Below are 26,574 nucleotides of genomic sequence, written 5' to 3'. Positions count from 1 at the left end.
CCTGTTTTCTAGTAGTTTGAAAAATATTTTACATGATAATATTCTGTATTATTTCTCAGTAACAAAAAGTTTAATTGGATGCTGAAGTTAAAGTTAGCCAGCATTACACCTGAGAATTAAAACATCATTAGCCTGTTAAAGAAGTATCAAGTGTAAACCTCTCAAAAGTTAATTTAAAATTTTTTGCTTTGTATCTGAAGAAAAATTCATTTGAAAAGATTTTCCTCCACAGTAAGTAACATAATAAAGGACAGTTAAAATGAAAGTGTTAGGTATATAGCAAATCCCTTAATATATAAAAAAATTGAACTTTAGTTATTGATCTTTAATGTTTCTATAGAATTCCATAGAGATTGCTTTATAAATGACTAAAAATAAGGGCAAAGAAAATCTCTACAGTATTTATATATCTGACCATAGAAAGGAAGAGGCTTATTAATTCATTACATGTCCTCGAACTTGTTAAGAAAAATATCAAAATATTTTTAGATTTTTATTTAATTGATAAATAAGATGTTTGTGTGTCTCCCTGATGAGTCCAACAAAGCAAATGTCATATGAAAAAGTGTAAACACAGGTATAGATTTATAATCAAATATGATGAGTTCAGATATTTACAGAGACTTAATGTATTCCTTTGTAAAACAAAATTCTAATAATTTTACTAGAACTTTTGATTTGCTTCCATCCACTTGCTAAAAGTCATGCATTTCATTATTACCCTCCTCCCCTTTTGTCTACTTTTTAGGCATTTTGGTTTTCTTCTATGTGGAATTCAGGTATATTTTTATACTTTTATGTTCTATTAGAGCATTTGGTGAATTCTAGCAACTCTTTTCCCTTTCATTATCTTTTCACTTATTCCCCAAAATTGAGCGATACATACATTTTAAATGGCTTGTCCTCTTTCCCACAATTATTGTTTAATATATTATGGTTGGTTGGCTATTAACAAATAATTAGCCATTTCTACTCTTGACCCTAAGTGTCTCAGTGGATATAGTAAAGAGCTATTCTTCCCCTACCTATAATATCCAATTCAGGGAAACACGAAATACTGGTAAGTTCTAACCTCTCCCTCTGAAGACAAAATTTTCATTGAGTTTTTTGGCAATTACATCTAGACACAGAATATGTTTTTTTTCTGTATCTATGTGCAGTGTAATTCATGTGTTTGCAAAAATATTATTGATTCCTTTTCATCCTTGAGATGAAAATTGTCCTCCCTCTGAAGCTTTTTATCTAATTTTTAAAAATTCAGTTATCTTAAGGGATATTGCAGAATTTAAAAACAATCTCAAATAAGAGCTTTTGTTCAACTAAACTATCAGTTTCTAGAGTTATGTTTATACATTTTTTAAACATAGCATATAAAGTAGTTCCTAACATATATTAGGAGTTTAATATTTGTTAAATGAGTAAATAAAAGAAACAAGTATTTGAACAGTGGTCATGAAATCAAACTGATAAAGTATAACAATTATTGAAAAGTTAAACTTTGACCTGAACAAACTTCTGCTCATTCTATGTATTCTCCTCTAGATGATTTTTTCTTTTCTCCTCTTTATTCTCTTTTGCTGCTCATAGCTGCTATCTATGAGTGTCCATTTTATATTCATGGAGATTTATGGATTTACAAAGTCACAGAAGCACATCTATCATTACTGTCTAATTCTAGTGCCTCACAATTTAGATAAGAAAAGTATTCATTAGAGCTCTACTAAACCTCACAATTCAGAGAACAAGCATGATTAATCTAATCATCATAAAACTTGGATTTGAGATCCAGTTCTGAAAATTACTAGCCATGAGATTTTTTAGGAAATCCATTGATCTCTCTGAACATTGGTTTCTAAATCTCTAAAATGGGAATAATAATGCCTATTCCATCTCAGTGATAACCAAAGAATGCACATGCAAATCAATGAATCAACATTTTTAAGCCTTTTAAACATAGGCATATGTTCCACAACAACTGGGTCATATTAATTTTCAAATCCTGAACATATTTTTTCCACATACTGGCATACCTGGTTTCATTGCACTTGGCTTCATTGTGCTTCACTGGCAGTGTGTAATTATTTTGGAAACTGAAGGCAAGATCCTCCACAAGCACCAATAATATGACTTGCTTTATTGTACTACTTGCTTTATTATGGATGTCTGAAACCAAACTCACCGTATGTCTGAGGTATGCCTATATCTCTTACTTATTTCAATTTCTTCCCATCTCTATTATGATTACATTGATTCTTCATTTCAGGCCTTCATCAAATCTTATTTGCATTACTAAAATAACCAATTCATACTTCTCTATTTACAGTTTTCCCTTCTAGTATGAATATTATCTTGCCTCTTACCTTTTCTTAAATCCTTTAATAACGTTTTGGGCAACATAGTTTGGCTTACCCAACTTCTATTTCTATCTACCTCCAGCCTCCATTCTACCATGCTTGATTCCACCATTAGGACTGTAAGAGCTAACGACACATGGCAGAAAAGTACTGGGTGGGTGATGGGAAAGCTTTCGCTTTTGTCATGAAGGGAAGATGACATGACATAAAAAGGAAAAGGGATAAATAGCACTGCTACCATTTTTTCTCTTCCTGCTTCTTCTTTTGAACAGATATGTGGAACCTCCACAGATTTTTTATGGTCAAGAGGAAATCCAAGAGAAGGCAGGGCCTGGCCTCTGATGGAGGAAAATTGTGGAACCAATCCCAGCAGTCATACTCCTCTGTACTTTTTATTGGGTAAAAATAATGGGCTTCTATTTGTTGACGTTGGACATTTGACTGTTTCTTCCCATTTGAACGCAAACATATTTGTTTGATGAGCAAAATCTTGTATGATGTTTCCTGTAGTGTATCTTTTCTAGCTTCTAATGCTACATCATCCAGGCTAAGATCCTTGACTTCTCCAGGTCCTTGAACATACTAGTAACTGTGCTTTTGAAATGTGTTCTTTGGGCAAATGTTCTTTCCTTTGGTAGATTGTCCTTTTTTTTTTTTTTTCCCTCAGGTGCCACTTCTTTTCTTTTAATATTTTGGTAGATATTTTATTCTTTAGGAACTAGATGCATGAAAAAGCCTCATGTGAAGGTAATCTCTTTCAATTACATCCTGTGAGATACACCTGAAGTGAAATGAGAAAAGCAAAATTGGGTGGAAAGAGAAACTGTTTGTCAAAAACAGTTGAAACGGAGTTCTCAGCCAACCCGATCAGGAGTTATGAATCTGGGATGGCTCCTCAAAGTTGCCCAAATGGAGGCCAGACTTTAAATCCCATAGAACCTCGGGTGAAACAGTTCTGAGCATCTGAGGGCAATTCCCAGTGATGCAGGCAACTGTGAATGCTTTTCAGCAGCCACATATTCCAGCAACTAGAAATTGACTGTGTTAAACTTGAGGGGTTTGGGTGGAGCAGCAAAGTACCCACTACTCTGCTTCTCTGTGCTACCACTGGTGGTGGTGAGCGGTCAATGTAAAAATTTATTTATTGATTTTCCTTCAGTAGATTGTGGGATCCTTGAAGGAAGAGATCATTTCTAATTCTTTATTATACTCTCGGTTCCCAACACAAGACAGGTGCAAACAGGTTGAATGAAAATATCATCCATAAAAGTACATAGAAACAGACTCATAGATACAGAGAACAGACTGACAGCCGTCAGAAAAGACATAGGTTAGGGAACTGGGTGAAAAGGGTGAAGCAATTAAGCAAAAACAACAAACTCATAGACACAGATAACAGTATAGTGATTACATTACTAGAGGGAAAGGGGGTAGGGAGAGGTAGAAGAAGGTAAGGGATAAATGATGATGGAAGGAGACTTGACTTGGAGTGGTGAACATACAGTATAATATACAGATGATGTATTATGGAATTGTACACCTGAAACCTATACAATTTTATTAACTAATGTTACCCCAATAAATTCAATTTAAATAAATACATAAGATTATTATTTTTGGAAGACATTTTAATATTTTAAATATGAATGAAGAGGAAAAAATAATAATGATAAATAAAGATTAAACATTTCTGAATAGTATCTTCTAAAATCATTTCATGTTCCAAAGTGAAACTCAGCAGCACATATTTGAGAAAGTAGATATTTAGAACTTGAATTAAGAAAAAATATTGAAGACTAGCAATCTGCTTTACAAATGTCATAGTATTAGTGAAAATTCCACATAAGTATTTCAGTAGTGGAGTGACAGTTCACCAAAAGAATTAGAGCACCATGCAATTACCCTTAAGTGATGCAAACTAAGATTCCATATTAGTAATGATAGTGGCATATAATGACAGTGTCATCTATCCACTTAGGGTACGGCATGCCATCAGAGAGGATGCGATGAATCCTAAATGAGTGGGTAATGCTCCACATTACAAACTTAACAGATTATGACATCAGGCTGATACCCAATCCATCTGTTAGCTATGCAGGACAGAGGACATATTGTTATGATGATTAGACCAGGTGGTTCTTCATTTGATATCACAGCTGTGCTAAACTTCCACTCAGAAACCCAAAACCATGTGAAACATTTCTTGTTTGGGGTCACACTGAAAAGAAAGAACAGCAGCTGGGATATATTCTTAACAAGTTCTGTGTGGATATTCTTTAGTTGAAATTAAAAATAAAAACCTTTGTGATATGTTATGAGGAAAGTATATTTAAAGTCTAGGTTCTGTTGTTTGCTTCCAGATTTTATATAGTATAATTTTTGAAATTCTGATAATTTCATTCAGTTATGTGAAGTCAAAGGCAGTAATGGCATATGTAGAGTCTGTTATTCAACAGAATATTGAAATGATTCATATGAAGAAAGCATTTCAGTTCCTGAGATATATTATGGTCTTAATAAATGTTAGCTATGAATTCCATTATTCTGACTATTGTGAATTTCTAATTCTGAGACTCCTGTCCACACCCTATCCTATCCTTAATTATTTAATCTAGCCATTCTGAAAATAGCTGTTTGTCATACATATTCATATGTATGCCTACATAGACACGTATGAAATCAAGAAACCTCTCCAGTCAAAGTCTGCCATCTGATGAATAGATAGAATGAGACTGCTTTTGCTTGATTAGTTGGATCACAGATTAATGACAGTTGTAGTTCTTCCAAAAGTTGCCTTTGTGGGAAGCCCCATGGATCTCAGACAGGAGTTTGGGCTGGATTTCAGGAACCCTTTATCTTCTTGGAAGGCAGCCTTAGCCAATGCTAGCCTGAATTATCTGAAATGATGCTACTTGTTAATGGAATAAGCTGTCTGCTTGAAGCAAATATAGAAACATGAAAACCAGAAGTCAGTGGTAAACTTCATGGTAAAATTTACTCAGGCCCAGTCAGGGATATTTGGATTAGAAGTGCCAAATCAATAAAAAATTTAATGTTTGAACTTATTTATGTAGACATGTTAATCATGAAGGCATAAAATGGCCTCTTCTACTTTAGGTCTATATCCTGAAAGATATGTTCCCTGCAAATTCAAGCATATCATATTTAATAAAGAACATCTTTATTAAATTATTTTAAAGATGATCCAGAAAAAAAACACATGCCTCATAAAGCAGGATGGCCTGCCCTGTAATTTATAAGATTTCCTTTGTATTATTTACAAATAATCCAGAATATCAAAAGCATGTAGTAAGTTGTGATTTTGTTGAGACATTTAGAACTGGTTGCCGAGACCAGTCAAGCAACTTCATCTCCACATAGCTTCTTGTATATTACTCTTCCATATGTGGAATAATTCTTATAAGATGATGAAAATAAGAACTGTCATTGTATGTGTGTGTGTGTGTGTGTGTGTGAGAGAGAGAGAGAGAGGGAGAGAGAGAGATTGTTCCAATTAAAAGCAAATTTAAAATGCTAGTGATATAAGAAGTGAAGTAATCCACAAAAGTGGTGCTTCTTAGTGTTAAGAAAAATTATCCAAAACTTTAAAATAAGGCATAAGCATGATTGCATATATTTCAGCGCCATACCACACCGTTGTCTATCAGGGCTTCCCAATGAGTACTTATTTTATTTCCAAGGAAAGTGTGCCTCTGTTTGATGTTCTATTAATTAGGAACTATATTTTTTCTATATTTTATACTAACTTGTGGACTGTCCTGCAGAAATGCAAATGATTTTGCCATGTATAGAAATAGATACTAATTTTACTGTTGTACTACTATGTAGGATATTAACCAGGTTTATTTTTAATTGAACAATCTTATTTCATTATGACTTTTCTCATTAGCTGTATTCTGTTTCTCATATATTCTGAATCAGCATTACCATCTTGCTGTTCCTTCATTCATGAGTTGAATAAATCTTTGCCCTGTATTCATTCATTATTGAACACCTTCCCCTGCTGCATAGTCTTCTATTTTGCTGTTAAACATAATAGTATTAAAGTCAGGATAGTACATTATCAATGCTTAACTTTAGAATAGTGAATTACTAGCATTTTATTAAGCAACCCTTAAATCCGTTAATGAAGATTTCAAATATGTGAACTATGCAAATGATTAAAACTTGTTTCTCCTCCAAAATTTTGACAGTCTTCTTGAAATAAACCTTATTTCTGTTATCCATTGGAATAGATACAAATATGATGTATTTATAATGTACACAATAATGTATTTTATAGGGAGAATTGATTTAGAGTAATCAGATAATTACCAACAGAGCACATTTGTAGCCTTCATGCTCTAGAACAGGAGAAGTAGGAGCATATTGCTCACTGGCAAGCAGCTGAAGCAATTTAATTACAAAATTTGTAGAGTAACATTTTAAGATTTGATTTGAATGTTAAATCCTATTGGAGTCTATATAGCATGAAATTTGCCATGTCTACAAGTGATGTTTTTTAAATAAAATGTCATCTGTACTTTTGTAATCCTCATACCTAGTGTTTGAAATCCTGTTTCAGTGTATTACTCCTTAAAAAAAATAAAAAGAGAAAATAAAAACTTTTTGTTAGCTTACAAAATAATAACCAGCTTTAGTAATGCTAAAGGGGGCATTTATGGTTGGGACATGTGGCGGGTGGCGGAGGGGGCAACCGACTGACATTTCTCTCTCATATCAATGTTTCTCACTTTCTCTGTCTCCTGTCTCTGTCTCTTGTCTCTGTCTTGTTCTTCCCCATTCCACTCTTTCTAAAATCATAAACATATCTTTGGGTGAGGATTAAAAACAACAACAACATACAAAATGTCACTAGTTATTGTCAGTAAAGCTGAGGCCCGTATCATTGCCTGAAAAGCTTCATGAAGGAAATAAGACAAGAACTTGACCTTGAAAGATGGTGAATATTTGAATTAACACAATGTAGAAAGAGCACATTTTTAAGGTGGAAAAAAGGAGCAAAGGTATATTAGCAGGGGTATGTATGATGTCTTGGAGAGAAAGTGAGCAACACAAATGGTTAAAATTAAATATTTAGGGAGGGCAGAAATGTCCATTATACTTCACCCTCTTTGTGAATTCTAATTGTGGTAACTACCTGAACTCTTGTGTTAAAAATGGGTGAAGGCCTTGGGGAGGGGGGGTAAGGTGGAGGGGGACAATGGGGAAAAGAGAGGGACATCTGTAATACTTTCAACAATAAAGATTAAAATAAATAATAGGTGTAAGATTGAGTTTAGACTCAGAATGAAAGACAGTAGTGATCTCCTAGGGGTATCTACCATTAGCTCAGGAATTGGGTTTCAGTGAGAGGGAGGTGGTGATAGAGAGAACTAGAGGACTAAGTTTACCTGGTTCAGTTATTCTTGTGTTAGGCAAACTAATAGGCTCTATATTTTGTTTGTGTGTAATAATTTTTAAATCCATTGTTGACAGTATTATGCTATCTTTGAGGCATACATTGGAAATCTTTGTGTGTTTTTTTCTATTCTTTTAATGAGGGTTTCATATAAGTGTATGTTAGTGAATTTGTATTTTTCTATTAAACTTCCATTTAATTTTGATTTTTAAAAATTGTACATAATATAGCTTTAATTTTATGATCAAACCCACTTCTGTTTTCTGTTTCATTAAGTTCTACCTAATATATTTATTAATTCCTTATTTCTACTTGTTTGGGTTAATTTGGCTATTCCTGTTATAACTTTTGTAACTGAAAGCTTATTTTAATATTTTAGTCTTGCCTGTTTCTTCAACAATGCATTTATAATTACACAATTGCCTCTGAGAAATGTTCTGGTTGCAATGATGGGTTTTGATACGAGTCTTCTCATTTTTATTCATTTTTAAATAGAGTATAATTTCCATTTATATTTCCCTTTGATCTAAGAGTTATTTAGGTAGTTGTTTTTGGTTTCCAATTGTCTTCAGCTATTATTTTACATGCTTTCTCTGTTTGTCAACATCTATTATATTCATATTGTTCAAAGAAAGTGGCCTCTGTGATTTCTAGGTTTTAGAATTTACTGAAGAAAGATTTCCGCCCCCCTTCATTTGTGTTCAGAAAAAAAAAATCTATATGAACACTTAGCTATATGACATAAGCCAAGTTATATTTTTAAAATTCTTGGTATTCTTAATATCTTTCAGCCCAAGTTTTTTTTTTTAATTTATTTTGCTTTTATTTTATTTTTAATTAATTTTTAAAAATCGTTTAAAGTATTACACATAGCAGTACATATGTCTCCTTTTTCCCCCATTGACCTCCCCAGGCCTCCCCACCCCCTGGCACATGCCCTCACCACCCTAGTGTCTGTGTCCATTGGTTATGCGTATATGCATGCATACAAGTCCTTTGGTTGATCTCTTACTCCCCACCTCGCCCCACCCTAACCCTCCTCTGCTTTCCTGCTGAAGTTTGACAGTCTGTTTAATGCTTCTTTGTCTCTGTATCTATTTTTGTTCCTCAGGTTATGATGTTCTTTATATTCCACAATTGAGTGAGATCATGTGATATTTATCTTTCTCTGACTAGCTTATTTCGCTTAGCATAATGCTCTCCAGTTCCATCCATGCTGTTGCAAGTGGTAAGAATTCCTTCTCAGATTTTTGTTAGTCTTCCACTATGATTGTAGATTTGTCAATTCCTTCTAAAATGAATATTTTTATTATAATTCTTCTTTCCCTTCTTGTATAGGTTTACACATTTTTACACTTTACCTTATGACCTTGTATTTTATGAAAGTAGGGGGAGTATAAGTCCTTAGCCATGTGACATGCTTTTGACTATTAGAGGATGAGTACAAAGATGGTAAAATTACTTGAATGATTTTGATTAGGATTTTTTTTCTCTGACTGAGACTATCATGCCCCAGTTGACTTTCAGAACCATTATCTAGAAACATAAAATATAGTTGTTGAAAGATCCTAATATTTTGGAGTTTTATTTTTGCAGCATTATTGCAACTGAAAATTAGTTGCAGGGTTGAGTTGCTAATATGAAAACTAAAAATACATGGCATTGGCTTTGGGCAAGTGTGACAGTGATGAAATTGCTATGGGAGGGTGGAGAACTGGTGAGCTTTGTTTTACAGTTGTGAAACATGTGGCAAAACTATCATGTGTGACAATCTGGAAGGCAGAAAATTAACCTAATAAACTTGTAGTGTTGGACAAAGAGTTTTCATGGCATATTGATTGTAGTATAAGCTGGTTGTGATGAACTGAATTTTAAAGGGTGTTTTAAAAAGAATGATGGGGTAGACTAAGGCATATAAAGTTGATTTAAATCAAATATATTTTCAAAAAATTCTAAAATAAAAGATTAACAGAGCTCTATTACAATTCTGTATTAAAAGAGACTTTTATATTTAAAGGTTGAAAGAGACATACCCACTGCCCCAAACTTGGACCAGGTAGAAAGAAGACTAGGAAAACTCTATTGACAGAAAGGACATATTCTTCCTTGTCCTTTCTAGATATGGCCAAGGACAGATGATGATCAGGAATATCCCAAAAAGGCCAGAATGGAGATCTATATCCAGTGGGGAGAACTGGACTTCTAAAAGAACATTCCCTACTCCAGAAGGGGAGCATCTGGCAATATTTTCTCAGCAATATTTCTAAATATTTATGAACCAGTTACTTTTGTGTACCTGTCCTCCATTTTCTTCTCCTTTTTAATATATAGCCTGTCGATTTCATTGTTGTATGTTGAATATATACAAGGCAGGTTATTCATCTATTTTAGTTCGTAGGTCTCTGGATCAAAAGGAGCCACATTTGGACCTCACTTAGATCATTGGGCCTTGTATTTTGAGCCAGTTATCATACCTGATAGACTTTTGGGGCATTTCAAAGTAAAGGCAGTGTATTTTGTGAGTAAGAGCTAAGTGAATAATTGTGGAAAATGCCTTTCTGATCATAGATCCATAGTTTTATGGTATTTTTATCTATAGACACAGAAAATTCCAGTTATCAGTGAAGTAAAGTGAAGACCCTTGGCCTATCTCAAGTAATGTGTATTCAATTCTTCTTAAGCCTAAATCATATTTCCGTGCACTAAAATGTATTGTAGAAACATTAACCAAAGATAATTATTAAATGGTAAACAGTAAAGTGAAAGGACAGGAGGGAATTAACTAACATATTCCTGTATAGACAATACATTGGATAGAAATTTAATGGAATTAGAAGTACATATTCTTTTCTAATGGCAATTTTATGAAAATAAGATTCATGAAAAAGATGATCTCATTATCAACACAAAAAAAGCACTTTATTACCCTGTTTGTGGAGACTCATGACTAGACAAACTAGAAAGTAAAAGGATTTTTAAAAATCTAAAAATCTTGAAAATTGGGAGCAGTTACCTCATCACTATATATATATATATATACACACATACATATACATATATCTATATATATAAAGAAATGGAGGTAGAAAGCACCCTTTGGAATTAATAATTATCTTTAGGCCTAAAGGAAGTATATATATATATATATACTTCCTTTAGGCCTAAAGATAATTATTAATTCCAAAGGGTGCTTTCTACCTCCATTTCTTTCTTTGTCATAGTTTTCTTTCCATATAAGAACTTACTTGTGTTCTGACATTTATTTAAAAGTGAATTCTCAAAGACCTGTAGAATAATCACAATGAGAAAAGTGCCGAATGATTTTACGAGGCAATAATCCAGTTCTCTTATTGTAAAACTCTAACCAGCCTTCAGACTTATAGCTTATCCACACGGGAACTAGATTATTGCCTCGTAAAACAGCTCGGTGCTCCTATTATGGCTTAAATATAATTGTGTTTAAAGACCTTGTTGATTCCATTTAACAAAATTAGTTTTTATCTTTTTCATCATAACAATGACTTCTAATAACCTTGATGATATTTTGATGTTTGATAAATTATATTTTGAAGAATAGATTTTTTAAGTAATTTTTTTTGCTGGAAAAAAATTCTAATCTTTCTTAGTTTATTGTTATAATTAACCATCTTTATTTCTTTCATGCAATAATTAATTTAACTTGATAAGTTAATTAATTTTTAAATTTAACATATTTTTATTGACTTCAAAGATGAAGAGAGTGGGAGAGAGAGATAGAAACATCAATGATGAGAGAGAATCATTGATTGGCTGCCTACTGCATGCCCCACCTTGGTGGATTGAGCCGGCAACCTGAACATGTGCCCGGATCAGGAATAAATCACACTGTGACCTCCGGGTTCATAGGTCAATGCCCAACCAATGAGCCATACCAGCCAGGCAGAAGTTAATTATTTTATTTCAACTAATACAATAAAAAACAAAAAAATACAATTTTTATGTTCTGCACATTCATCAGCAATGATAAGTTGGGATTTAGTGATATGTATTTAATATAATACATTATAATGATGGACAATTTGAGATCTGAATCCAGGTTTTAGCACTTTCAAGATGTAGAACCACAGTCAAGTTTTAATCTCCTAAGTCTTAGTTTCCTCATTTATTTAAAAAATAAAATATTATAACAAAATAGAGTTATCTCACAGGAAATTTAATGAGTATTAGACGGCATAGTTCTATTAGTAGTTTTCCTTATCTGTATTAGTTTCAATTTATTTTATATGTAAAATGTATTTATTATAAGACTCATACATGCATATACAAGAAAGAGTGTAGATAAATCAGAGAAGAAATCTGGTCAAATATATTTTTGCAGCAATCAAGGATTATGGGCTGTAGAACAGGAGTGGAAAAAATAAATCATTTTTGTAGGATAAATTTCAATATTTTTTAACAAGTTATGTGATAATATGTGATTGAGTTAAAAATCACAGCAGAGTACAGAGATGATTACTGGATGTCCTCCAATATCCCTTAGTCAATTTGTTGTTAACATAATTGTTGAGGACCAGAAAATTTAGTTTCTGTCAAATATTACCATTAATTCTAGTGCAGCATTACTATTTGTGAAATATTTTATTGCAATGTAACAATTGCTTTACATTTTATGAATGGCTGTTTGTGTCATTCTTCTCCCCTAGGAACTATGGAACATTTTGTTGGCACTAATTCAGTGATTGGGCATAACTTTTTTTTTTACTTGACAATGAAAACTGTATCTCATGTGATTCAATTTTTTTTGTACTCAAGTGTATTTTTTCTTTCAGTCAAATTTAAATGTAATAATTAATATAAGTTCTAATTTTCAAGAAGAGCCTATGTATTGGTTAGCAACCAATCTTTAATTTCTTTTAAAGTGCAAATTGTAGATTCTACTAATGTAATAAGTTATTCACCTAACACTCAGTGTTAAGTAACCATTCAATTTCTGTAAGTACAAAAAAGGTTGTCACTTTACCTTATATATATCAAAGACATGTTGGAGTGTCTATAGTGTTGCTTGGTTGAATATATTTAGTAAAATTCACGAGTAATTTTTTAGAAATTCCTAGCATATGGTAGGTTTTGGTTAAGATTACAAAGTATAAAAAGTCTTGTTTTTTTTTTCATTTTCATAATGTTGATTTTCAATTATATTTAGCAACTGAGTCACTAAAAACCTATTTAGCTTAATTTCCACCCCCCCCCCGCCCCCAAGGTTTTAAAGGAAGAATATTTCTGGGAGATACTTATAAATGAGCAATATCATCCTCTACTTCCTAACTTGTGGAAAATTGGTAGAGGAGAAAGATTAGAGTTCATGAATATTATCAGTGAAGGAAAGAAAAATAAAGATAGGAAATAGATTATCTTACACCAAAGTAAACACATAGTAACTTCTCTAACCAATTTTGTACCATGTTTAGAAAATTATTTTGATTATAAACAAAAGAGAAACCAGAGTGAAATCTGCTTACTTCATTATGTTACACATTCCTCTTAGGGCTTAGCACTACTAAGACTATGAAGTTTTATGCTTTAACATTTTCTTGGTCCCCTGAAAAATGACATCAGTGAAATTCATAGGACTCGTTGCCATCTTCTTCATAGGGGTATTGTGAAAATGTCCATTAACATTTATAGAGTGCCTTGAGATCCTAAAAAGAAAGACATTACCTAAGAACAAAATAAATAATTTTAAAAGCAACATTTAATGATTTAAGTGTAATTGAATCAAACGCATATGCATTAAACTTATGTAAATACAAGTATGAAATTAAGCAGTGAAGTACTTAGCCAAATCTGCCAAGTTTTATTAAATGCTAACGTTTTAAACATGGTTTCATAGATTTTATAAACCTACTATGTAGATAAGTTTGCCAGTCCTTGATACTGCAAATAAATATATCATGGAGTATTCAAAAGAACAATTCGTTTTTCTAATAATGATCCCAGAAATTATCAAAAGGAACTTACAATGCTAAAGAGATATTTTAAATAAAAATATATTATTGCTTTGTTTTTACTAAATGTTGATTGCAAAGATAAGTGTCATTTTCTATCCATTCAACTGTTATTTGATTACAGATAAAGGTAGACTTTATTACACCTGTTAGACACACAACAAATATTTATTGAATAAATTTTGGAGTATGAATACTGAAATCAGAAAGTACAGGTTGGCTCAAATATCAATGGGGACAATGTCTAGCCTTGGAATCTCAAACATGACATTTAATGAGCCTCAGAAGACTGAGAACACATATGAAAATATAATGATTACAAAGTCTTGGCAGAATTTATCGTTAATCAGCCTATGCAGAGACTCAAATGATATTAGAGCCTTTTAAATGAATTTTTTTTTCTTACCTAAATTGACAAGGCTAAAGCAAAACTATAAATAGAAGATAAGTTGTATTATATTCTTTCTTTCTCTTCTTAGTACTGCTCAAAATAGAGTATATTTGAGAAATGTAGCTTTGAAAGTCAGATTCCTGCTCTGAACTCACAAAAGTCAGTTTGATTCTAAATAATGTACATAATTTTGGCTACTTAGAAGGTGCAGGGTTGTTATTCCTAAAGGTCACTAAATTTTCAAGTTTACTACTTTGTCTTTGAAAGCATTCACATAGAAGAGATAGTACCCATAAGTAATAATTATCATAGCTTAAGATGAAGGTGAAAAGTAAGAAAAATAAAATTAAATACTAGCCAAGTATGGATTTGTGTATTTTATAGATATTATTAAATCATAGAAACCATCTAGTGAAGGTATACAAAAGTGGAAATTAAGAGTTTGACAATTGTCATAACTTGTTTAAGGTTACTTAAAATTACAAGTAGGAGACAGACCTATAATTCAAACCCAAGTCCGTGTGGCTGAAAATCTAATGCTATTCTCCTTATATTCTACTTCCTAGTATTATAATCCATCTTCATAGTAGTTACCACAGCTGAAAAGACTGCACTAAACATTATTACTTTGGTGGTAGCTAAAGCAATTATAGATATTATGTGTTGGTTTCCATTGGCTTTCCAGCACAAAGAACTCACTTCCATATGTTAACTGATTAACCTGTTGGAAAGTAGGAGTGATTTAATTTCAGTTTGACAAGGGTAGATAAATGTGGCCCAACCATATGTAAAGCTTTTCCTGATTTAGTGGGAGACCCAACCTTTATATTAAATTTTCTTATTTCTTTGGAATATTTTATAAAAAATAGAAGGGTGAGAAAGAACACCTAATAAATCCACAAATATTTACATCAATAACATATAACAACAATAAAAACAAAATAGTTCTTAGGACAAAAAAAAAAGCAAAAATGTATGTTATTTTAAGTAGACCCTGGGAATACATGTGTGCTTACCTCACTTCACTTTTAAAATGAAATAGTTGAAAAGAAGTCTTCAGTGTTACCCAACCAAGCCAATCTTTAATTAGATGGAGGTTTTAGGGTGAGGAGTGAAGAAATACATACACAGGGTGGGATAAAAGTAGGTTTACAGTTGTGAGTACACAAAACACAGAGTTTATTCTTGCATTTTTATTTATTAACTACTAGAGGCCCAGTGCACGAAGTTCATGCACTGGGCAGGGGGGGTTTGTCCCTCAGCCCAGCCTGCACCCTCTGCAATCTGGGACCCCTCAAGGGATGTCTGACTGCCTGTTTAGGCCCAATGCCGGTAAGCTCAGGCCTAAACGGGCAGTCAGACATCCCTCTCACAATCCAGGACTGCTGGCTCCCAACTGCTTGCCTGCCTGCCTTCCTGATTGCCCCTAACTGCTTCTGCCTGCCAGCCTGATTACCCCCTAACTACTCCCCTGCCAGCCTGATTGATGCCTAACTGCTCCCCTGCTAGCTTGATTGCCCCTAACTGCCCTCCCATGCTGGCCTGGTCCCCCCTAACTGCCCTCCCTTGAAGGCTTGATCGCCCCCTAACTGCCCTCCCTTGCAGGCCTGGTCCTTCCCAACTGCCCTCCCCTGCAGGCCTGTTCTCCCCCAACTGCTCTCCCCTGCAGGCTTGATCGCCCCCAACTGCTCTCCCCTGCAGGCCTGGTTCCTCCCAAATGCCCTCCCCCACTGGCCATCTTGTGGCAGCCATCTTGTGTCCACATGGGGGCAACCATCTTTGACCACATGGAGGCAGCCATCTTGTGTGTTGGAGTGATGATCAATTTGCATATTACTCTTTTATTACCATGTTTTCCCGAAAATAGGACATACTCCGAAAATAAGACCCACTTACAGGTTTCCTTCTGAGTGAAATACAAGGCATCCCCCGAAAATAAGGCCCCAGGCTCTGTCTCAGAATGAAAATTAATTTACCGTAAACTGGTCGCTAGGGCCGCCCCGACTGGCGTCTAGCAACCAGTGACGTTACGCAGAGTCCTGACGTCACTGCTGTGTGGAGGCGGAGCGGAGGTCGGAGTGAGCAGTGAGCGCGGGGCGGGAGAGAGGAGGAGACTTTCGCAGATGCGTGTAGAAGAACAGGAGGATTAGAGCGGACAGGATGCGGCGAAGGTGGTGAGTGCTGGTCTGTCTCTGGTGACACTACCTGATGCTCGCGGCCGCCTTCATGATGACTGAAGGTTCTGTCAGTGGCAGACCCTGCTCCAGCCCAGATCCAGGCCCCAGCAAGCCCAGTGACAGTCCCCAGGCAGGCCCCAGGGGGTAAATGTCTGATAAAGGGGTAGGGGGGATGTCTGGTGAAGGTGTTCAGTGGCACAGGGGTGGGGGGAGGGGGATCACTTAAAATGACACAGGAGGATCAGAGGGGGCAATCAAAATGACACAGGAGGATCAAAAGGGGTTACTAAAATGGTAATCCCCCTCTGATTCTCCTGTGCCATTTTGATTCTCCCCTCTGATCCCCACTGTGTCATTTTGAGTGATCCCCCTCCCCCCACCTTGATACCCGAATTCCTTTTTTTTTACCCCTAGAAATGAGCGCAAAAAGAAAAAGCTACTCTGTGGAGTACAAGAAAGGAATCGTGGAAGACTCTTGGGGCCAAAATCTTACTGCTTTCTGCAAAGAGAAGATGTTGAGTATCCGATTGGTCTGAAAATGGCGAGCAGAGTATGGTAACCTCATTGAACAAGTGGACAAGGGAAATGCTAAAAAGCGCAAGTGTGGATCAGGTCGGCAACCATTATTTTCCGAGCTGGAAGACCTGATCTGTGAATGGGTTGTTGACAGGAGAGCAAAGGCTTTGGTTGTGAATAGGGCTCAGATTCAAGAATTTGCTCTTGCAATGGTACCACAATTTGACATAGCCCTCGAAGACTTCAAAGCATCACAACACTGGCTGGATAATTTCCTTCAGCTAAGTGAACTGTCTTTAAGAAGATCTATAACATTGTTTAGGTTGGAAGATACTCAAGTTATTAAGCGAGCACTTGCATTCAAGTCCTTTATTGATGATGCTGACTTCTCTAAATACAATCTTTCCAACATGATTGCTATGGATGAAACTGCAGTGTTTATGGGCCAATCATCTCAAACAACAGTTGAACAGCGGGGTGCCTCCTTAGTGTACATTCCCTCCACTGCTTACGAAAGTGCACGTGTTTCCTGTATTTTGGCAATTCGTCTGGATGCCACTAAAATCCCACCTTTAATCATTTCTAAGGGCAAGAAGGAAAAGATTGAACGTGTTTTGGGCATTTTTATTCTTGAAACTGAAAAAGCCTGGGCCACACAAGCAGTTATAAGGAAGTGGGTCGATTTAATGCTGCCGCTTGTTATGCGAGGGAGCCAAAGAGGTCTGCTAGTCTGGGATGCAGCCAGCACTCACCGTGCTAAAGAAATGAAGACATTTCTTCACGAAGGAAAAATAGATCAGATAATGATTCCTGCAGGAATGATGGCCTATCTCCAGACTCTTGATATTGCAATAAACAAGCCATTCAAAGACAATTTGCACATGGAAATTAATGACTACATTGAAAATAGAATGGAGAGAAATCAGCGTGGAAACTTTGTGAAACCTAAACTGCAAGAAGTTGTGACTTGGGTGAAGAATTCATGGGAGAAAATCACTGACAGTTGCATTGCAAATGCACTGCAAGCAGGCTACCTTGACAAGAAGTACTCATTTAAAGACAGTGCTATTGCTAAACATGAGAGATTTGGTCCACTGATTCTGAAAGAAATGGAGTTACAAGAAATTCACCAGGAAATTCAGGAATTGGATTGTTATGATGATGTTCCAGAAGATGATGACATGATTGTCATTGAATAAATGAGTAAATTCTTGATACTGTAGGATTCACAGTTTGTCTGGTTTGTGTTGACAACTACCGTACTACCGTACCATATACAGGTAATAAATTTCCTTTATTTTCATTTAACAATAAATGTGTACCGTATTCTTCTTCATGGAAAAATAATACATCCCCTGAAAATAAGACCTAGCGTGTCTTTGGGGGCAAAAATTAATATAAGACACTGTCTTATTTTCGGGGAAACACGGTAGATAGGATTGTATTATTTCCCATACACAACTATAAACTTACTTTTGCCCCATCCTATAAAATTGGATTTGCTAAATTCTCTGTTCACTTGTGAATCACTTCCACATGAAATTGTCTCATTTACTCACTTGATTTTTTCCCAGGTGGTTGGGGGAAAAGGTCAAGGAAGAAAATACCTGATTAAACCAGTAGCTTCCCTTTCATTGTGCACATCTGTTTTTTACTTTGATAAATATTTCATACATGCTATTATATTTAACTAGAGGCCCGGTGCATGAAATTCATGCACTAGGGGAGGTCCCCCAGCCCGACCTGTGCCCTTTCACAGTCCGGTACCCCCATGATGGATTGCCCCCACAGAGGGACGCCCCGCCCACCCACTGTAGCCCGCTGGTCGGTGGCCTGGGCTTCCCTCTTTGGGGCAATCGTGGAGCCCCCCGATTGATCAATTGCCTAGCCGGCTGGTGGCTGGATCCTCCCTCTGCAGGGTGGTCATAGGGCGATGGCTGGGCCACTGACCAATCACATCACACCCACCTTGGCTGTCCTGGCACTAGTGGGTGTCATAGCGTGGTCATCTGGATGGTTGTCCAGATGGTTGTCCCACTGTTCGGCCAGTCAGTCGATTTGCATATTACGCTTTTATTATTATAGATGTTTCAACAGTTCAGTGAAACATATTGTATCCTCACTCTACTGAAGAGCAAGTGGATTCTGAAATTAATAGGTCTAAGGTTAATCAGCTAAAGAGTGACAGATCCTGGATTTCAGTCCTATTAGGTTTGATTCCCAAGCTGTGCTCTTGACTTCTGTAGTTACTCTAATTTAAATAAACATTTCTAACCTAGGACTGTTATAGTCAAGCTAAACAGGAATTTAGTAATACAGACCAGAAAAACACTGTTATTATGTCCCCTGGCAGGTACCTCATAGAATCTGAGAAGAGGTAGATAGCAGGATAGAATTCAAGAATTTATATATGCTGATTTTTTGTGTTATAATAGTACTGACATCATTTTTATCACTATTGTAAATGGGAAAACTAAGGCCCAGAAAATTATCATCATCCATGTACTATAATCTGGGACTTCAACAAAAATATTTCTCTTATTTTCTTTGATAACAATACTGAATATTTATGACTTGATATTTATCCGATCCCACCCACTTCTGATAAGAAAAGGGTGTTAGCTGCCATTTTGCTTTCCCTCTGTCTTTGCAAGCAAGCAAAGAATCAATTTTCAACTGCTAAGTTGATAAGACAAATGAAAGAAGTTTATATGAAAATGTCAATAGTTGTTTAAAGTGGGAATCTAATTCATGAAAGTATAACAATGCATGCTTTATAGCTTATTCTTCATTATTTTCTATCAATTTTCTTCACTCTGCTCTTTTTATTTCTTCCCAGCTATGGGATCCAATTAAATTAAAATATTGATCAAATAGATGAGCATATATCTATATACAAGTTATAGACTTGTATGTTAGAAAAGAGTAGACATTAGTGGAATATTATTTTTTAGTTGTCCTTGGTAGTTTTCAAGTAAGTGGGGATTTCAGCTATGTAAAATATCAAATAGAGATATCACAAAAGATACAAAGAACCATTAAATGTGAAAATCCAAAGATAATCAGAAAATCTATATGCTAAATTTTTTTCCAGGCAAGAGCAAAGGTTTAAAGAGAAAAAAAAACACAATTATTGAGAGGAAAAAATCTAGATGACAGTGAAATCTTTGGTGCAGGACTTTGAAACAGTCATTTATAAAATAACAAACAAACTTCAATAGGAATCATCTAGTTAAACTACCGTGCAGGCGTCCTCAAACTACGGCCCACAGGCCACATGCGGCCTGCCGAGGACATTTATCTGGCCCGCCATGTGCCGCTGCCTGTCCTGCTTAGCAGCCGATTGGTCCCGGTCCCGCAGTGCACATAGGAATTTGTTCAAAGTTTTTTTTTTTAAACTATAGTCCGGCCCTCCAACTGTCTGAGGGACAGTGAACTGGCCCCCTGTTTAAAAAGTTTGAGGACCCCTGATCTAGAGCATCACTTACTGTTACTCAGATGCTACGTGGACCAGGGTAGGAAGTAGTAAAAATGAACTTGGTTAAGGAGACATTTTACTCATTCAGATATTGGAGATTAGCAAGAATCACTCTTTAATCCACTCATTATGTAATATTGGAATGAGCTTTTTGTGTTGGACAATGTTCTAGGTGCTTATAGTAGTGAACAAGACAAATGTAAATCTTGGCCCTTAGGGAAGAAGTCCTATACTTAGTCTGAAGTACAGAAAGGGGTGAAATTTATATCAAAGCATATTGGTTTGATCATTTCTTGTTTTTTTCATAGGGGCCCACTTAATAAAATTTGTCCTTAAATCTTAAATATATTCTTCTAAAATCAGTTGTTCTCATCTTCTCTCAACCAATCGAAGTTTCGCTTTTGGTGTTGTTGTCTTTTGTTTTTGTGGTGTGTGTGTTTTTTTTGTTGTTGTTGTTTTTGTTTTTTGTTTTATTGTTTTGTTTGTTTTTGTTTTTTAGATTTCTCAAGCAACTCCAAATCTGTTCTAGGTCTATGTATACTATCCAATATAATCAGACCACATCTATATCACCTAACCTGAACACTATAGATTACAACTAATGACCATTCTAGAAGGAAAATAAAACCACTGAGTAGTAAACTTTCAATGAATCATTATTATAAATCTTATAATTTTCTCACATTTGAAGACATTGTTTCTTTGAAAAATAATAATAGTATTTTCTGCAGTTTCTTGGTTTTGTAGTTTAATGTACCTGGTCTTTTTTGAAATTCATTGTTTTGGGAACTTGCGTTGAATGTAGCTTCTTGAAAAGGCCAAGGAGAAATTCTGAACTCCATTTGCGAATATTCCTGTATCCATCAATGACCTCTTCATTGAGGAAAAAGAGAGGAAGGAAGAAAGAAAATGAGGTTTTTCTCTGATGACAAGTCAATTTAAGAGAACCCTCTGATCAGTGATTGTGCTTGGCTAAAGCAAAGGTTTCTGGTTTCTTTTAAGGGAAAGAATGCCAGCACATCAGTGATGGCTTGTAGTCTTTGGAAGTGGGGATACATGTTCTCAATAAGGCATAGGAAAGTTAAGCTTGATTTTGCATAAGGACTTCATTTACAAAGTATAAAAATATCCTCAGTCAAGTTAATGGCCAGGAGAGAGGAAGTGGAGCTCAAAAGTTATATTTGAAAAATTTCATTAGGAAAGACATAATAATGAACATTGTCTTACTAGACAAAACTTTACAATTAATAGCTAAACATTTTCTTAAAATACACATGACATTGTTTATTTATTTATTGAACCAATGGGAGGACTGATGTTGAAATTATACTAAATTATAAAATTTATAAACCTGTTGCCTCTCTGGAGTTTAGAAGCCACAACATGAAGGATATTTGAAGATGAATTTTTGTAAGATATCAAATACTAAGAAAAGGAATGTAATTTTTTATTGTTTCACTCAGAAAATCAAATTGCCTGTTAAATCAATATAGTGATGCTTGTGCAAGCATATTAAGTAGGAACTGTCATATCTCTATCAGGGACACACTGTAGAATGGAATATTTTTACTTTGAGAAATATAACTACACTAATAATTTTCTACGTCCTTTCTCTAGCATACAATGAGCTCACACTTTCCTTTGTTCACAGTGTTTTACAATCATCTAAATGAATAACAGTAATTTGCTTTAATATAATACTTCTCATCAAAGTATTTTAAAATGCTTTTGCAAAGAATTAAACTCACAGAGTCCAGTAATGCATATGCTCTGTTATTATTCACATTGCAAAGTGAAGATATAAAGGGCTTAAGTGGCTCTTCCCAGATCTATGGAAAAATCAGTCAAAGATTCATGCATTAATTGTAGGAATCCTGGCTCCTAGTTCATTGATCCAAAGCTGGACCTCATATTTATTAAGTAGACATGTTTGTCTTTAAAGGCTAACTAGAAGCATGCATTTCTTACAGTTCTATCCCAGCTTAGTAATGAATAATAAAAAAGAATTGCCAGGGTAGTGCAAGATTGAAGTAGTAGATTTGTAACAAGTATGACTATATTTTTTCAAATAAAATATACTTAGAAAAGGAAGAACTTTTGTGTCCATATTACCTTTTCTCAGTTTAGTTGTTTGTTTATAAAAGAATATGCCTATCAATGAACAAAAGGGTGGTCATTATTGTTCCTATTAAAATGTAAATTTCTAGTTAAAAATAGATGAATAATTAATTTTCTTCTGCAATAAAAGGAATAAATCAGAATTTTTTTAATCAATGTTTCATTTAAGAATAAAATTAAAGGTCTCCCTCTGAGCAGTCCCCTTAAAGGGAGTTACTAAGGACCTCATATGTGGATCTCTTTCTATGATATATATTGGAATATTATAATCAACTCATACTTTAGCTGCATATTAATATTTATTTATAGGATTAATACATATCTTTGTATAATGTATTTTATTAAATCTTAAAAACTTACTTTTTAAAAATAAAAAAAAAACTTTTAAAACATATAATAAGCCTTGAATTTTCTGAGTAATCACAAGTAATATCTTCTGCTGTGCTAAACATCTGTTCAGAACATACCCTTGTTGGTTTAAATGTTGAAAGCTGTGAGACTGTGATCCATCAAATGTGCTCCTTGGTTTTTAACCCAAAAGAGTTGAAAACTTAATGCCCAAATAAAAACTTGCACAAGAATTTATATATCAGCTTTACCCATAATTTCCTAGACTGGGAAGGACATCAGTGGGTGAGTGGATACATAAACTGTGGCACATCCAGACAATGGAATATTATTCAGCATTAACAATTATTTATTAAGCTGTGAAAAGACATGGAGGGATCTTAAATGCATATTATTAAATGAAAGAAGTCAGACTGAAAGGCTACATATTGTATGATACCAACTATATAACACTGTGGAAATGAAAGTATAGAGACAATAAAATAAAATAAATAAAATAAAATAAAAAATCAGTAGTTGCCAAGAATAAGAGCAGAGAAAGATGAAGAGATAGGACACAGGATTTTTAGAGCAGTGAAAACACTCTGTACAATATGATAATGATGGTTATATGTCATTATACAATATGTACAACAACATGAGTAAACTGTGGACTTTAGATGAGTATGATGTGTAGGTTCACAGTTGGCACCAAATGTACCATTCTGGTGACCAATGTTAATAATGGAGGAGGCTTTGCATGAATGAGGGCAGGAGAACATGAGAAATCTTTGTACCTTCCTCTCAATTTTGTTGTAAACTTAAAACTGCTCTAAAAATAAAGTCTTTAAAAAACACACAAAACATCAAAGGTTCAAGTGGTCCATTTTAATGCTTGGTATTTTGATATTTTTGTTTTTGGCATCCTAGACTGACTGAGGTCAGTCTCAGCGTACCTTTTTAGGATATTTTTTTTCTTTTATGATGATCTATATTCAGGATATTCATTTTTCTAAAATGGGCCAGAGAAGAGTAGTTTTCCTTTTAAGCAAATTGCACTCAATGCTCAATTATTTGGTAAATCACATACTTACTTCTACATAACAGGGAATTTGACCAAATTGGATGGTATATAATTTTTTTGAGGCTATTAGACTATGCTAGAATTTTCTTCTATAACATTTCCTATTTTAATTTAAATGTTTCTTGTTTTTCTATTTTGTGAGCTATATCAGGGGGACATAAAGATAAATTCCACGTAGTTCCTTCTCTCCAAAAATCCAATGCTTGGAAAAAAAGAGAACCTGAGATACAAGGTCAAAAGTTGCATTCCATGAGTGTCATAGTCAATATGTAGTGTGAAGGGTAAAATCATAAAGCAAATGCCATCTAGAAGGTGTCTGTGTATGCAGTACATATTGGAAAATATAAGCAAATGCATGAGACAATTAAATAAGCAAAGATATGCAAGTAAAATTAAGACCTGTTTAAAATTATGTAATTTATTTTAAAATATTTATTTTGTGCCTTTAATGTGTCACATACGTGTCTAGAATACTAGAGTGAATGATGGGCACACCCCTTTGGATGAATGTGGTTTGCAGGAGGTGGGGAAATGGATATTATACATTCCAGTGGTGATCAGTGAGGAGGCGGCAGTGTGCAGGGTATTGAGTTTGTGTATGACAAGACTATCTAAGCTAGTGAGGAGAAATATGGAAGGCTTCACTGAGAATGCCCCATTTAGACTGAGATAAGAAAAATGAATAAAAGTTTACAGACCTTGAGGAAGGAGCATTGTGCTTTGTTGGCAGTTACGGAAGGCCAAAGCACAAAGGTTAACCTGGAAGAAAAGAGGAGGTGATGAGCCGGGAGTGGGTGGAAAGAAGCAATGCCTTACCAGCCTTGCTATGTATGTACTCTGGCCTTTCTGCAAAGGACAGTGGGAAACAAGCAAAAAGTTTTAAGCAGAACAAAATCATATTTTAGTTGTTTAAAAGATTACTCTGACTGCTCTTTGAGAACAGATTAGAAGTGACAAAGAATAGATGTGGGAGGACATTTAAGAGACTTGTCAGTAGACCAAGAAGAAGATGATGATTCCTAGTAACATGATTTCTGGGTTAGTCATTCATGTCTTGTGTTTTCAGTATCAGTTTCTAAAATTAAGCAAAATATACTTGCTTAATAGCAAATGAAGTTTCATGAAGAGATCTAAATAGGAGCCATGTATTAGGCAAATGTGTAGTCAGTATGTATTGATTGTGGGTCAGTCAAGCATCCTGCCTGTCTGTGAGTTTTTATAATGGTCCAGGCAGTGCCTAAGAATTAAATCCCAAGGAGTAAGAGAATTATTTTATGCCCCAGAGAAGAAGATGATATTAACATATCACCATGACCTGTGATCATTTTCAGTTAGATGAATCTTTCAAAGCTTTTTTTTTAAAATTAAATAATGTATTCCTGTTGTATTTCTAATGTCGGGAATAAAGCTTTTACTTTAAACCTAGAATGTGCATGTTGGATGAACTTAAAAAATGTTTTATTTTATACCCCAAAGCAGACATAAATACATGTAGTATGCTTCCATTTTTTAAATTTAATATAACAATATAATTTCTTCTAGAAGATGATTTAACAGTGTAATAAAATATATCTCAAAGAAAAAATGCTATTCTTTTTTATGGAAATTCTTGCATTTAAACAAATTTGAGGTTGTTGCAAATATCTGTTTACCAAACAACATTGCAATTGATTAGAGAACAGTTTAACTGTGGCAACAATATGAATCAGCTTAACATTTTTCCTCCCCTTCATTCATCTTGGAATGAGATAATGAGGCACGACTATGCTAGTAGAGATATCAGTTTTAGCGGAATAATTCATCTGTGAATAGCCCCAGATTGCAAAAATTACAGCATCATTTAAGCATTATTTATGGTTGGTATGAGGTTACAACTTTGGCACTATTTCTCAGTGCATGGAGAAAAACTATTCATGGCAGCGTATTTACTCATTTTATAGAAATGGATCAAGATGATTCATCTTTATAAAGTTAATTGAACCTGTTGAATAATATCACTAAATTAGTTTCTTTGTCAATGAATATTATTTTTTAAATTAGGTGAACATTATCTATTAAATTAAATCTCTAAAGCTACCTAATCTGTCTTCCATCTGCTAATGGAGTGTTTCTATGCAGCCGTGGCACCTATATTCTATTTTAAAATATAAACACAGATAATTACTAAATAACAAATAAAAATTGTAATGAAATCTTTTCAGTCCCAAATGTCACCCTCTCTACAGGACCTTTTTATGCAAATAATCTGGTATACTTAGTGGTAATTACATAAAACATAGCAATGACAGTGGAGGTTAAAAACAAAGTGCTCAGTTAAATATGAAAGATACAGAATTAGATACTCCAAATGTTATTTATGTAAATTAAAAACAAATGCACAGATTCTGGTAAGGTTGAATTAAATTGCAACATATCCAGAAAATTTTCTAAAATGACTTCTTTCATTCAACTTCTCCCAAGAGTTCTATTCATCATGGGAAGGTAGCTGCCTTTGGTCACTCTTTCTCCATTGATTAAAACTAAAACAAAAAACAGAAGTCAAACATGCTCACAGAACAACTATGATAGTGTATCAACCACTGAAGAAATTACACAGAGAGAAACCATAAACAAACAACAAAGAAATATTCTACTGCAGCTCAAGATTTAGAATAACAGCATTTTGGGAATCTTTTTAAAAAAAATAAAATAAAGACTGAAAAAAGAAAAAGAAACAAATAAAA

This window comes from Plecotus auritus (genome assembly GCF_963455305.1).
Source record: "Plecotus auritus genome assembly, chromosome: 2".
Taxonomy (NCBI): domain Eukaryota; kingdom Metazoa; phylum Chordata; class Mammalia; order Chiroptera; family Vespertilionidae; genus Plecotus; species Plecotus auritus.
The sequence above is the reverse complement of the archived record's forward strand: the minus strand, read 5'-3'. Positions refer to the sequence as shown.